At 34.6% G+C, this 14,103-nt stretch overlaps 1 protein-coding gene and 1 pseudogene across 1 annotated transcript in view; one reads left to right on the top strand and one right to left on the bottom strand.

Moving 5' to 3' along the window:
- Nkain2 (sodium/potassium transporting ATPase interacting 2) overlaps positions 1 to 14,103 on the bottom strand; it is a 922,696-nt gene that overhangs the window by 295,438 nt on the left and 613,155 nt on the right. The gene's annotated exons all lie outside the window — the stretch shown is intronic.
- LOC125357764 lies at positions 4,089 to 8,204 on the top strand (annotated as a pseudogene).

Below are 14,103 nucleotides of genomic sequence, written 5' to 3'. Positions count from 1 at the left end.
ATTCCACTTACTCATTTCTTTCACCAGAGTACAAAGGGTTTTCCCATCCTTCAAAACTCATAGGAATTATTTCTGTGGAAATATTGTCCTCATTCAGCAAACAGCATGGAAAATGAGAAAAAAATTAAATGAATTCTTCATGTGTTAAATAAATTCCTGATTTGAATGTATTTAGATGTGCATACTTTATGCATAATTATTTTGTACTATTTCTATTTTTTCTAATTGAAATGATCAGTTTGCAATTATGAATCTTCATTTAATTGTGTGTTCAGTATGAATGTATTCAACACTGGTTTTTATGAACACATGGCCAATTTTACCAAAGTCCAGTCTTTAATTATCTGACCTTTCTAATATGCTTCTTTTTAGAATTATATTCAATCATATGAGCAAATAAACAATATAAGTGAAAGTAAACTTAAAAGATGCTAGTCAAGACACTTGTACCTTCATCTTGCTCATTGTAAGAATGTGAGAAAATTAATAACCTTAACCAAGAACTTTATCTTGTTAGTCACAAACTAGTAGGTGGGTATGTATAAGTACAGTAATTTTTTGAATGAATGACAGATGGCTAGAAAAGTCATAGGCTTTTGATTGAAAAACCATTTTGAATAAAAATATACTTACTATGGTAGGAAAAAATTAAATTTCGATATATTAAGAGAAATCAGAGAAAAATATTAATAACATCTCAACAATGACCTATGGGATAATAGTAGTTTGTTAATTTTATAGATAGAAGATCCAAATAGAATATGCATCCTACAGTTATAGATAAATCATATTACACATTTACATAAGCAACACTGACCTATTTCAGTCTAGGATCACAAATTAGTATAGTTATTGATAAACTCTATTGTCATACTCCATCTCTAACTCTTATTGGGAATAGAATAGAATATTCTCAAGGTTTAAACATACTAAAACTTTCTATAAGCTAAACTTTTTCAATGAGGAATGTTTTCTTTATGATTAAAAACATAAACACTAGTTTACAGACGTAAAAAGTTTGGAAATCTATCCATTGCTATTGTGCTATCAACTCATTTATTTGAATTAAACATTCTATCATGGGTTGAAATATGTATCCTAAAAGGAATTATTGAAGCCCAAATTTTTAGTAACCCAGAACTGGAAGTTTTCACTAGAGAAATCTTAGTAGAGTCATTTAAAATATAATTATGTATAGTGAAGTCAGACCGAGCAGGATGGGCCTATCCAAAATGACTGCAGTGGTTTTGAGAATAGGAGAAAGGAAAGAGAAGGCCATGAGAAGAAACATATATGATTAGAAGACAGCCAATATGATGGAGGCAGAGATTGTCATTATTTAGTTTGCAGCTGGGGAGAATAAAAGATTGCCTGTAATACCCAGAAGTTCAGAGTAAGTATGATTATCCCAGCTCCTTGAATGAAGATCTCTTACTTTGAAAATGATGTAAGAATCATTTTGGTCATTTAAGTGATTCTAGTTGCAGAAACCCTAAAAACACACAAGCTCATTTAATTTTTTATTGACTTATTTATTGTCAAAGTGATGTACAGATGGGTTACAGTTTCATATGTCAGGCAGTGTGTACATTTCCTACCAAACTTTGTTTCCATGTGTTTGGTTATGTGTTTGAAACATCACTTATATTTTTGAGGCTTTTTTCTTGATTTCTTAAATTCTCAGTTATATAGTGATGTCTCTAGGATGGAAACCCATGAGCTCTATCGCTCTCTCTCTTTTTTTCTTTCTTTCTCATTTTGGGGGTCTCTTTGTACCATGTTCTTGGAATAGGTATCATGTTGAATGCTAATACTTAAAGTAATTTTTGTCTTATTATGCTTCTTATTGCAAATAAGATAGAAAGAATTCAGCACATAATAGTATGGCAGAAGATAGTAGTATTCTGACCACTAAGAAAAAAATCTTTTGTCCTTATTACATATATATGTATATATATAATACATGACATGAGAATCTTCCCATCTCATATCTTTATTATGTAAACATAGATAAAACAAAATAGGGATTTTTTTTTGAATGGGGAATGCTATGAGTTAAACAGAGGGCATCATGCTTGCAATGCCGGTGGATCCAGCTCTTTAGTAACAGTTTTTGCCTTGGTTATGCCTTGGTTACAGCATTTTGCTTGATGCTCTCCAATCTTCCAAACTGTGCTGTCCTGTAAGTATACACCCCTGTGCCCAGTCATTGTGTTTTCTCTGTAGCTGGAATAACAGGCACATGACACCTTGCTCAGCCACTGAAAGAGGTGGAATTTTGTGAACTGGTAAACTCATTCCACAGTCTCCTGATATCCACCTCTGCATAACCTGAATTACAGATTTTAGACACTGTACACAGCCTGGGAGATAATTATAGTTAATAATGCCAGGGAGAAATGATTAGATTTAGTCCATGTTGGAAATCCTAACCACTCAACACATATATATGAAGGTAGTGAAACACCACTATAATTAAATGCCATCATTCTGATATAAAATAGAAACATGGGTCCATGAGAAAGATTCAGAAAAATGTTCAGCAGCTCTAAAATCAAATTGTGAGATAAAGGTAGCATATCAATTCATGCAGAAAAGACAGTCATTTAGTGATTCTGAAAAACTAGTTTTTGGTTAGGAAAGCTAGATCTACACTCAGTAGACATCATAGGATTTGAGAAGACAATTTCATAATTTAAACAGTAATAATGCCCAATATTGTCAAAGGCAAAATGGCACGGACGATTTCACACTCTGTGGGTACAAGTGAAAATCAGTGAAATCTTCCTAGAGATCAACTTAGTAATTTGTGCAAAGAATTTTCCAAAGGTTTATCCTTGCTTCTTTGTTATTATATTTTTGCTATTGACTTCAGCAAGTATTCTACTCCACTCACAAGAAAGCAATGTCATTTACAGAAGAGCTTCTTGGCCTTTCTTATTCCCATGCATCAATTGGAGTTCTTGTTAAGATTGCAAATTCTGATTCAGGAGGCTCCTTCTGGGCTCCAAGATTACATTTCTAACTATGTTCCAGGTGATGGATGCCCAGGTCATGCCTACACAGCAGAAGCAGGGGCCACTTTTTATATAGCATTGCAAAATATACTTTCTAACATCAAACTACATCTTAGACATGTACATATGAAGTCTAAATAGCTGTTGGGCAAATATTCATATGTTGACCTTTGTGGTCCTTCTTCCTTAGTATATGAAGCTTAGTAGTTTACAGAGAAAATAGTTCCACTAATACAAAGACAACAGTGCTCCCAATATCCTGGACTATAGAGCTTGTTATTTCTTAGCCCCAGGAAAGTTTTCTCTTGCAATTTCCCTTGAAACATTCTTAAATCAATATCCTATCATTGAGTTTAACTCTACTGTTTGAGAGAGGAAAAGTAATAAATCAATCAAGGCCATTTGGGCAAATTTAATAGCACTTCAATTCACTGACCTTTTGGAGATAAACCAACTCAGTGGTCTTCCCTTATCAAGAGTTTGTATATTATGATACACTTGTTCAACCCTTACTGCTCTGACTCTGTAGAGCAAACTTTCATAGAATTCTTCCTTGGACCATTTCCAAATCTGAACTCAACACAAGGATCTACGATAATATAAAAAAGCAAGAATACTTTTAACTACCATATCTTTCATACCAGAAATGATTCTAAACATACCCAAATATGCTTGAAGGAAAAAAAAAAACACAATAATATTTCACTGTTGTGAGAAGTGTTGAGTGTCAGAGAAAGGCACCTAAATGAAAAGAGCATGTCAGAATCTTGGGGGTAGCTTGGGGATGGAGGAGAATGTAAAAATAATTTCATTAGTAGTTCCAAGGTTTTGGACATAAATTCTACCTACTTGTACAACTGTGCTTTCTTGTACATTCTGAGAGAGAATTTTAGAAAGAAACGGCATTTTGTGCTAAAAGGTAATTAAAACATATGTCTCTCCTTGTGTACTTTTTTGATCTGCTGTGTGTCAGTGGCTCATGCCTATAATCCTAGATAATCAGAAGGCTAGGATCTCAGGATCACAATTTAAACCATAGAAAGTCCATGAAGATATTATATCTGATTAATCATGAAAGTGCCCAAGGTGGAGCCATGGCTGTGTGACAGAGTACCAATATTGAGAGAAAAATGTGAGTGACAACACCTATGCCTTGAGTTCAAGCCCTAGTATGGGTACAAGAAAAAAAAATTACATCGCTTGACATAATAGAAATTAATCATTTTTTAAAATGTAGGTGGTTTGCTATCCCAAAAGATGTGATGACTTATAAATCTATTTCCCAGCTAAACAAAAATTCCTGATCATTAAGTGATCTCATGGAATTATTTCAGCAAATTCTTCTTTCCTCACAAATATAAAATTTTCTGACTCCATAATAAATAGCAACTTGATGGAAGACATTTCGGTGACAAAACACATTTGAATGTCTTTTTTCTTTGTTGGCTTTATAACATATATTCATTTAGATACATTAAATTTGGTTCCCAAGCTATATAGAGCTTCTCCATAGTGAAGAGGGCCAAATGACACTTGAACTTCAAGGATATATTAGGAAAGCAAAACAAAGAAGGTAGTTCGATACTATACTCACTGAATGTAAAATACAGATAAACACAAGCATTTTTCTGTCTCAAACGTGAGGAGGAAATTCTTTTAGCTTTTATTTTTCTAATGGTTATCTCAGAACCTTCTGGTCTAAGTTTCATTTTCAGTTTTGAGCTGTCACTTTGTATTGAGTTTACTCTGATAGGTAATGATATGATTTAGAGATGGATTTATAAAGCTTTTCCTCCCATTTTTGCAATAAATGCGTTGTAACTAATGGATTTGGCAGGCATCCTAGGACAGACTCATCTTTTAGTGAAATGCATTTACCCAAAGAGCACACAAGTGTGTAAACAAAAGTAAAATTATCTAATTCCTCTAAATATCTGATTTCTTCAAGTGTTCTGATGTTAAAATATGCATAATCACTTAATTCATACTTTCCAGAGTCAATTGACATGTCTATATTATGTATTTTTTAATAACTGAACAAAGGATAGTTAAGCCAATGGTTTTCCAGTTTTATAAATGTGTATCTTCATTACAAATAATCTAATAATATATCTAGACTTGTAGATCTATATGGTTTCTCCTTCTTAGTACAATGCCTAATGATTCTTTCAATTCATTTCACTTCACTCCATTTTTTGCTATTCTAATCACATGGGAAAGAGTTGATTACTTGAAAAATCACTAGCTTGTGTTCAAAATAAATGAAAATATTCTTGTTTTGAATTCAGTGTTGAGAAACAATAATATGTGAGTATGCTGTTGATGAGTTATTCTTCTACTATCTATTTGTATTCAGAAGCCAGTGAAAGAGTTTTTAAAGCATTTGATAATCACTTTAATGCAAAAGTTAAAGTCAAGTTTCTTCAAATAAGTGTCGTCAGTCTCTCACAATAGCAATGGTAATTAGACCAAGTATGAAAAGGAAAAAATAAATGGAGCTTTTGCATGTTGTCAAAGTGTAATTTTAATAGTTAAAAACAACACTTTCATGCAAAAATATGAGCACACAGCAAAGACATATTTAGTCTACTAGTGAAGGAATCATCAGGGTGGCAAAAACTGCTCAGTCACTGGTGGTGACTAGTAAACTACACATACATACCATAGATATATCTACCATACATGCATCTTAGTGGACAATAATGAAATAAAATTTCTAAGTTAAAAAGAAAATAGAATGAAATCCTACAGAAAAATAACATGGTAAGTCTGTATGATTCTAGCAGAAATAATTCTATTTTGTGTATCTACTTGATAAAAAATCAATTACTCTTTATCTCAAATTCATATACAATAAATCAGTTCTTAGTAGTAAGCCATTTGTTCCTTTCTTCTGTGAAATGGATGTCCTTTAGCGTAGTACCAAGAGTATTATTCTTAATAAGTTCTTTGGCAATAATGAACTCATACATATTATTTTGTCTTCTGTGCCTAGCTCAGTGACTGGTCTATAGCAGGTTTTAGACAAATATCTGCTTATACATAATGGAATTTTATGCCTCTATCAGAAAGTATGACATTGCCCCATTTGTAAGGAAATGGGGAAAAATGGAAAAATTATACTAAGTGAAGTGAGCCAGACCCAAAGAGACATGGACTGTATGGTTTCTCTAATAGGGAATAATTAGTAAAGCTTTAGGGTAGTCACAGCAGAGGATCACAAGAGCCCAATTGCTATGCCCTTATGAACCATAAGATGATGCTAAGTGAAATGAACTCCATTTTATGGAAACGAGTGTTATATCACTGTTGTAATTACTTTTCACATGTCATGTGAAACCGTATCTTTTTGTTGTTGTTGATGATCCTCTTGTATCCCGTCCTGTGGGTTTCCCCACGCAACCCTGGCTACTGTATATACTGGCATTAGAATTAGGGAAGGGAAAGGGGATATCAAAATCGAGAGGTAAAGAATAGATAAAAAGACAAACGACTCCAAAAACAATACTTAGAAAACCATATGGTGTAAACCAACTGAACAACTCATGGGGGGAAAGGGAAAAGGGGAGGGGGGAAATGGATGAGTAGGTAACAAACAGTACAAGAAATGTACCCATTGCCTTACGTATGAAACTGTAACTCCTCTGTACATCACTTTGGTAATGAATAAGTAATTATTCAGAAAAAAAAAAGAATTACTAATTTGTCTCTGCAGCACCTTGGCGGACTGCGGCTGTGGGTTCAGCCCGAAGCATTGGTGCTGAGCTGGGCAATGTGGCACGGAGCCCGGTCTGTCCTCCAACATTCTGTCCTCCAAGAAAATCTTGCCGTGATTGGCTTGGACACCCAAATAAATATTCAAACCTTCAACCTGTTCATTTCCATGTCCCAGAAAATGAATCACCATTGGAACAAAAGCTTAGAGAATTAAGACAGGAAACATGGGAATGGAACCAGCAGTTCTGGGCCAACCAGAATTTGACTTTTTTAAGGAAAAGGAAGAATTCATTTGTTCTACACTGAAAACTAAAGGCCTGGGCCTTAACATGGAGTTCATTTCACTTAGTTTCATCTTATGCATTCATAGAGGCATAGCTATTGGGCTCTTGTGATCCTCTGCTGTGACTAGCCTAAACCTGTGCTCATTATTCCCTATGAAGGAGACCATACAGTCCATGTTTCTTTGGCTCTGGCTCACTTCACTTAGTATAATTTTTCCAAATCCTTCCATTTCCTTATGAATGGGGCAATGCCATTCTTTCTGATAGAGGCATAAAATTCCATTGTGTATATGTACCATATTTTCCTGATCCATTCGAACTCCACGTTATGGAAATGACTGTTATATCACTGTTGTAATTACTTTCAACATGCCATGTGAAACTGTACCTTCTACTGTTGATGATCTTCTTGTATCCCCTTCCTGTGGTTATACCTCACTATCACTGTATCTCATCTGAGTACACTGGATACTGTATATACTGGTATTAGAACTAGGGAAGTGAAAGGGAATAACAAAATCGAGAGACAAAGGATAAAAATACGAACAACTCCAAAAGCAATAGTCGCAAAACCATTTAGTATAAACCAACTGAACAACTCATGGAGGGAGAGGGAAAGGGGGAGGGGGAGGGGGAATGAGGGAGGAGGTAACAAACAGTACAAGAAATGTACCCAAGGCCCAACATATGAAACTGTGACCTCTCTGTACATCACTTTCACAATAAATAAGAAAAAGAACTACAACAAAATAAATAAATAAATAAATAAATAAATAAATAAAGGCCTGGGCCTGCAAATGGATGCAGGTCAAAAAGGATAGTTGAGTGCAGAAGAAATGGCTGACTTCTACAAGGAATTTTTAAGTAAAAATTTTCAGAAGCACATGTGTTATAACAGGTGGCCTTGGAGTGGACTTGGAGCATGCTGACACACAAGCAAGGGAAGAGGAACAGTTCGGACTCCAGACCCACCAGCCTGGCCACTGGCCAGGGCCTGAAAACGCTTCAGTGACCACAGCCGGATGTGTGGGGCCCCTGTTTGAGAGCAGGGCCCCACGTGGCTCATTGTCAGGAATACTGTAAATAAAGCTCTAAGCAGTGAAGAAAAATAGAACTGCTAATTTATAGAGGGAAGAAAATGGATTTCTGATTGGCATAACATTCTCTATGTCTTTATAGATATTGAGAAATTATTGTACTTCTTCTTACATAATGCTATAACTAACATACACAGACTGCCTTGCTAGTCCATGTATTATTTTATGAGCAGTTTTGCAAAACAATGTTGTACAATAGATAGTATTTGGGGGATAATTTTGGTCAACTTTCTCCTCAATAGAGAAATCTTATCACTTGGGTCCAGTGATATGTCTGGAAGATATTTCAAAGCTCTCTTTATTCAATTGGTATTTTTGAAGTAGATCCCTGTGATTTTTGTTTAAGAACTTGTTTGACTAATTTTTTTTAAAACAAGGTGAGGATTCAAAGTAATTTACAAACACTAGTCAAAACTCATAACTGGTTAAATGACTCATTAAGCAAGACAAACTGCTCAGGAATAAGCAGCATCTACTATGTGTGCAGAAAAGCTTGAAGACAAAAATGGAAACATATGTTCTTTTTTTTGTAGAATGATGAAACTGCATTAAAGTATAGGCAGTTTCCAAACTACATACAATTGTATATACCAAATTATGTCTGTGTAATTCAAGAAAAATGATTCTAAAGTTCATATAGAAAAATAGAACAATAATTCTCAGGTAGTTTTCAAAGGAATATTAAGAAAGAATTACTATCCTTAGCAGATATTAAATCTGTTTCATAATTTTCAGATAAACAGATTACTGTAATTGCTCATAAAGTCTATAAATAGGCTTAATATTTTTGAGGCTGATATTTATGTTTCAAGAAGAATTTTAAAAGAGTAGCAAATATTGGATTATTAAAGCAATACAAAAAAGCTGTTGAATTAAATCGGTAGGAACAATAACTCACATCTAATTTCATTATCAAGTACTTTAATATAAAAATTAAACCATAAATGTTCTCACTGAAATCAGGATACTTTCATTTTCTGTGACCTAAGCATGACTCCCAATTTAGAGCACAATGGAAGATTTGATTGTGTAACCAGTTACACACCATTGCAAGTGGGTGTAATTTCACACGCAGACATCTCATAACAGGGAATTCATAGGAAACTAATAGAAGTTGCAAGAAAGGGAAATGGCTCTAGAGAAATTTTCACCATGTATCTTTTTGTTCTTTTTAATACATAGTAGTTACTTTTTAACAGGAAGATGTACTCAAAGGTAAAAGCACATATATAAGCACAAACAGCCTGGATTGATGACAAAATAATCCTAATCTAATACAGAATCTTCCTTCTTGGTATGTTGCTCTCTATCAATTCACCTTAGTTTCTTCACACATGGTATAAGCGTTTGCCTACATCTCAATTTGTATAATACAGCCTTTGTTAACACATATAACCAAGAAAAGGGAGAATGTGTCAATATTCTACCTGTCCTGGAAAGTTTGTATACTTTAAGGGCTGCAGATTGTATGGAGAAGACCTGTGGGAGAAAATTCTAGAGAGGTATTGCTGGGTCAGGTAAGAAGGTACTTTGTGATCTGTGGCAGAAAGTTAGATTTGAGTTGTTGTAGGGAGTCATGGGAATGTTCAAGTTCCCACTAAAATCCAATGAAGTTGCATGATTTTCATTTAGAGGCAGCTAAATTTGAAAGTGCCAAAAACTGATTGGATGTAAGAGGTAAGGTGGTGGTAACATCAGGGGCAGTGGGGGCACTGATGTGGTAGAAATGAACTGCTTTCCATTCTACATTTGGTTACAGTTACCTTCACAAATACTTTGAAGTTCATTTCCTCTCTTTCTCAACCCTCATATAAGCTAGTAAGTTAGCTAATTAGAGAGGAAATATCTATATGTGCAATAACAATGTGACATACATTATTCTAGCATGGCTTTCTGTACTTCATTTAATCCCAGCAACAACTTCCAAGCACAGATAACATTCCTATGATCATTTGGTGAATAGAAAATCTGTGAAAGCAAGTTCACAAACAAGTTCAAGTGCATTCAATAAGAAAGTGACAGATTGGGAGCCAGAACTTGGTCCAGAATTCATGTACTCTCATTCAAGACTGCACTGGTTCTTCTTAGGCCAGGACATAGGCAGTGTCAACCTGAGGTCATATGACTTCAAGTTTTCATTCCATGAATATCCTTTTCCCCAAACTGTCCTCCTAATGCAGTCTTTTTTGGCCAGTCCTGGGGCTTGGACTCAGGGCCTGAGCACTGTCCCTGGCTTCTTTTTGCACAAGGCTAGCACCCTGCCACTTGAGCCACAGCGCCACTTCTGGCCATTTTCTGTATATGTGGTGCTGGGGAATCGAACCCAGGGCCTCATGTATATGAGGCAGGCACTCTTGCCACTAGGCCATATCCCCAGCCCCCTAATGCAGTCATTTCCTCACTGTATTTATCCTAGTATTACACTGTGGCTCCTTAATCACCTGTAAAGTTTCCATCAGTTATTTATTAAATTTTCTATGTCCTTATTGTATATTTTGTAGATCTTCCAGTGTTTTGTGGGTCTATGTAGATTCATGGCTCTGAATTTTCATGGTCTCTATATGATGAACTCTAAGTAACTAGAATGTAAACAAGTTTTAGTTTCTATTTGTTATTTGTTTTTTGCCAGTCCTGGGGCTTGAACTCAGGGCTTGATCATGGTCTCTGGCTTCTTTTTGCTCAAGGCTAGCACTCTACCACTTGAGCCACATCACCACTTTTGGCTTTTTTTTTTATATATATATGTAGTGCTGAGGAATCGAATCCAGGGCTTCATGCATACGAAGTAAGCACTTTACCACTAGGCCATGTTCTCAGCCCTAGTTCTATTTCTTAAATCTATTTTAAATAAATTGTAATACTTGGAAGTCTTGGTTTGGAGAGCCTTTCGTCCTTCCATAGATAAAGCCATATAAGTCATCACAGATATTTGGATTTGATCACAAAGACAGCTAAGTCCACCTAAGACCAAGGTCCTCCTGATATTTAACCTCCTTGAACTTGTGGGATCTCAGAGTCTTGTGAAAGGGCAGGAAGGTTTTCTTTAGTCTTTGGATGAGTTTTCCACCTTTCTCCCATAATCACTCTGCTGGCTTTAATAGGTGTGAACTATAGTATGTTTCTTACTTTTTAGAAGGTAATATGTCTGCTTATATCCACAAAGTACAAGATAAATTAATCATATAGCTATCATTACAATAAAGGAAAATAATTATAATTTGAACTGATAATTATATAATAGGTCAATTTTAACTTTTATTAAGCCCAATAATATTATTAAGTACATGGGCTCTTGTAAATTTGTATAATTGTAGACTTTTTTCTATTATAACTTTTCATGTACTGCAAGCCCCACATGGAAAATAAAAAGGCTATAGCGAGTGTACTGAATTTATTAGTATTACCAAAAAAGGTTGCATCTTAAAGGACTTGTTGTTTTCATATAATCCAATATTGTTTCATATGATGTCTACATTTAATGATAGCTAATTGTTAGTCAGTACAGCTTACTCATAGTTAATGGTATTTTAAATTTTTGATTTAGTAAGAAAATATTTAAATAAGGGAATAAATGACTTTAAATGCTTATTAAATACTATCCTAAATACTGTCCATAGCACACCAAACACATGACATTCCAACCCAAAGTGTCACTGGCATACATTGAGTAAAGAAGTAAGAATGGCTAAGACATTCTTAAATTTAATAAGAAAATAATGGCCAAGAATACAAGTTTTTCTTAACTTTTGTATTAATGACAAATTTATGGCCAGTTTAACATTGAGATAATACTAAGTTGCCTGATGCATACTTCACAATGCAATGTAATTTTCAGGTTCTATCTTCATATTCCAGCATATCTAATTATTCTCATCTCTGAGGTTTATGTTTGGATCAATTTTGTTTCATCTAACTCCAGTTCTTTGTTTGACAGTTTGTGATATGTAAATGTAGTTGAAGTAGTATCAGAGTTTTGTTAGCTTTCTCATTTAGAAGCTTCTTTTGTTTTAAACTTATATTATTCAAAGTAAATCCAGGATAAGATATCTATACTAGCAATGACCACCATCAAATATGGCATAAAGTATGACAAAACATTTTTCTCCTACCTTAGTACAACAAGAAGTATAGTCACTGCCTTACCTGTGTAATTGTAACCCCTCTGTACATCTCTTTGACAATAAAATTGAATTTAACAAATTATATAATTAAAAAGTATGACAAAATAGAAAATTTAAAATATTATGTTTATAAAAAAACACCAACAGACTTTATATTTCATCATTTCAGTCAATTATCAAATTAAGATTTGGGAAGTGCCAGCTGTGTGACATAGTGACACACAGCAACCACAGAAGATGAAACAGAACAAGCTCCTTCTTTATACCCACAAATTTTCCTTATGCCAGAAATCAATGATTTTTGTGTTATAGTGGTTACTTCTGGCATTTCCATGTTTGAATTCTGACTTCTCATATCCTTTCTTTCACCAATCATCAAGGACATTTCTGTATTAAGACAGCTCTAGACTGAGAATGTAGTCTAATCATGTAAGGCCCTACATGTGTAGCTCTCTCTTTCCACCTCAGTCTCTGGGAATTCATAATCTTCCTTTATGCAACAATGAGAAGAGTAATGATGAAATTAGGAAAGAACACCATTTGTAATAAGCTCAAACAAAACACATAGGAATTAACTAAACCAAAGATGTGAAGGCCCTTGATTGTGAACATTTTAAAAGCCTGAACAAAAGAAATTGAAGCAGACTTAAGTAAATGGAAAACATCCCATACCTGGTTGGGAAAAATTAACATAGTAAAAATGGCAATTCTGCCAAGAGCAATATACAAATTCAATGCAAGACCCATCAAAATCCCAACAACTTTCTTCAAAGAAATAGGGAAATCAATCCAAAATGTCATATAGAATAATTAGAAAATCAAGAATAATAAAGCAATCCTTAGCAGGAAAAAAAGTGCTGGAGGAATAACAATACCAAACATCAGGCTTTATTACAAAGCCATAGTAATGAATACAGCTTGGTATTGGCACAAAACAGAATAGAAGATGTTGAAATAAGTTCACAAACATATAGCCACCCAATATTTGATAAGGGGTTGGAAGAAAGATAGCCTCTTCAACAAATGATATTGGCAAAAGTGGCTATCTGCATGCAGAAAACTGAAGCTAAATACCCATATATCACCATGCAACAGAGTCAGCTCTAAATGGATCAATGAATTAAATATAAGGCCAAATACTATGAAAAACTTACAGGAAGGGGTAAGGGAAACCCTAAGCCTTCTTGGAATGCGATGAAACTTTCTAAACAAAGATATAGAATCATAACAAATCAAAGAAAGATTGGATAAATGGGATTGTATCAAACTGAAGAGCTTCCATGTAGCAAGGGACATACCTAGCAAGATAAATAGAAAGCAAAGAGAATGGAAGAAAAATCTTCACTAGCTCTACATCAGACAAAATCCTCATATCTAAAATACATCTAGAGCTCAAAAAATTTAAACCCCAATAAACAAACCCTTGAAAACTCAACAACCAATCAGTAAATGAACTAAGGAATTAAAGAAAGACTTCTCAGAGAAGGACAAAAAAATGGCCAATAAACACAATAAGTGGTATTCAATATCACTGGCCATAAAAGAAACACAAATCAAAACAATGATACTATACCTCACTCTAGTTAGAATGGCCATTATCAGGAAAACTAACAATAACAAATGCTGGAGGGGATGTGGCCCAAAGGAACCCTATTACACTGTTGGTGGAACTGTAAACTTGTTCAACTACTCTAGAAGCAGTACAGAGGTACCTTACATGACTGAATGTAGATTTTCCCTATGACCCAGCAATTCCACTCCTGGCCATTTATCCAATGTACTACAAACCAGGTCACACTAAAGCATCAGCACAACCATGTTCATTGCAGCATTGTTTACTATAGCCAAGATATGGAATCAACTTAGA

This window comes from Perognathus longimembris, chromosome 9, assembly GCF_023159225.1.
Source record: "Perognathus longimembris pacificus isolate PPM17 chromosome 9, ASM2315922v1, whole genome shotgun sequence".
NCBI lineage: Eukaryota > Metazoa > Chordata > Mammalia > Rodentia > Heteromyidae > Perognathus > Perognathus longimembris.
Note: the sequence above shows the minus strand (reverse complement) of the source record. Positions and strands in the feature narration are given on the sequence as shown.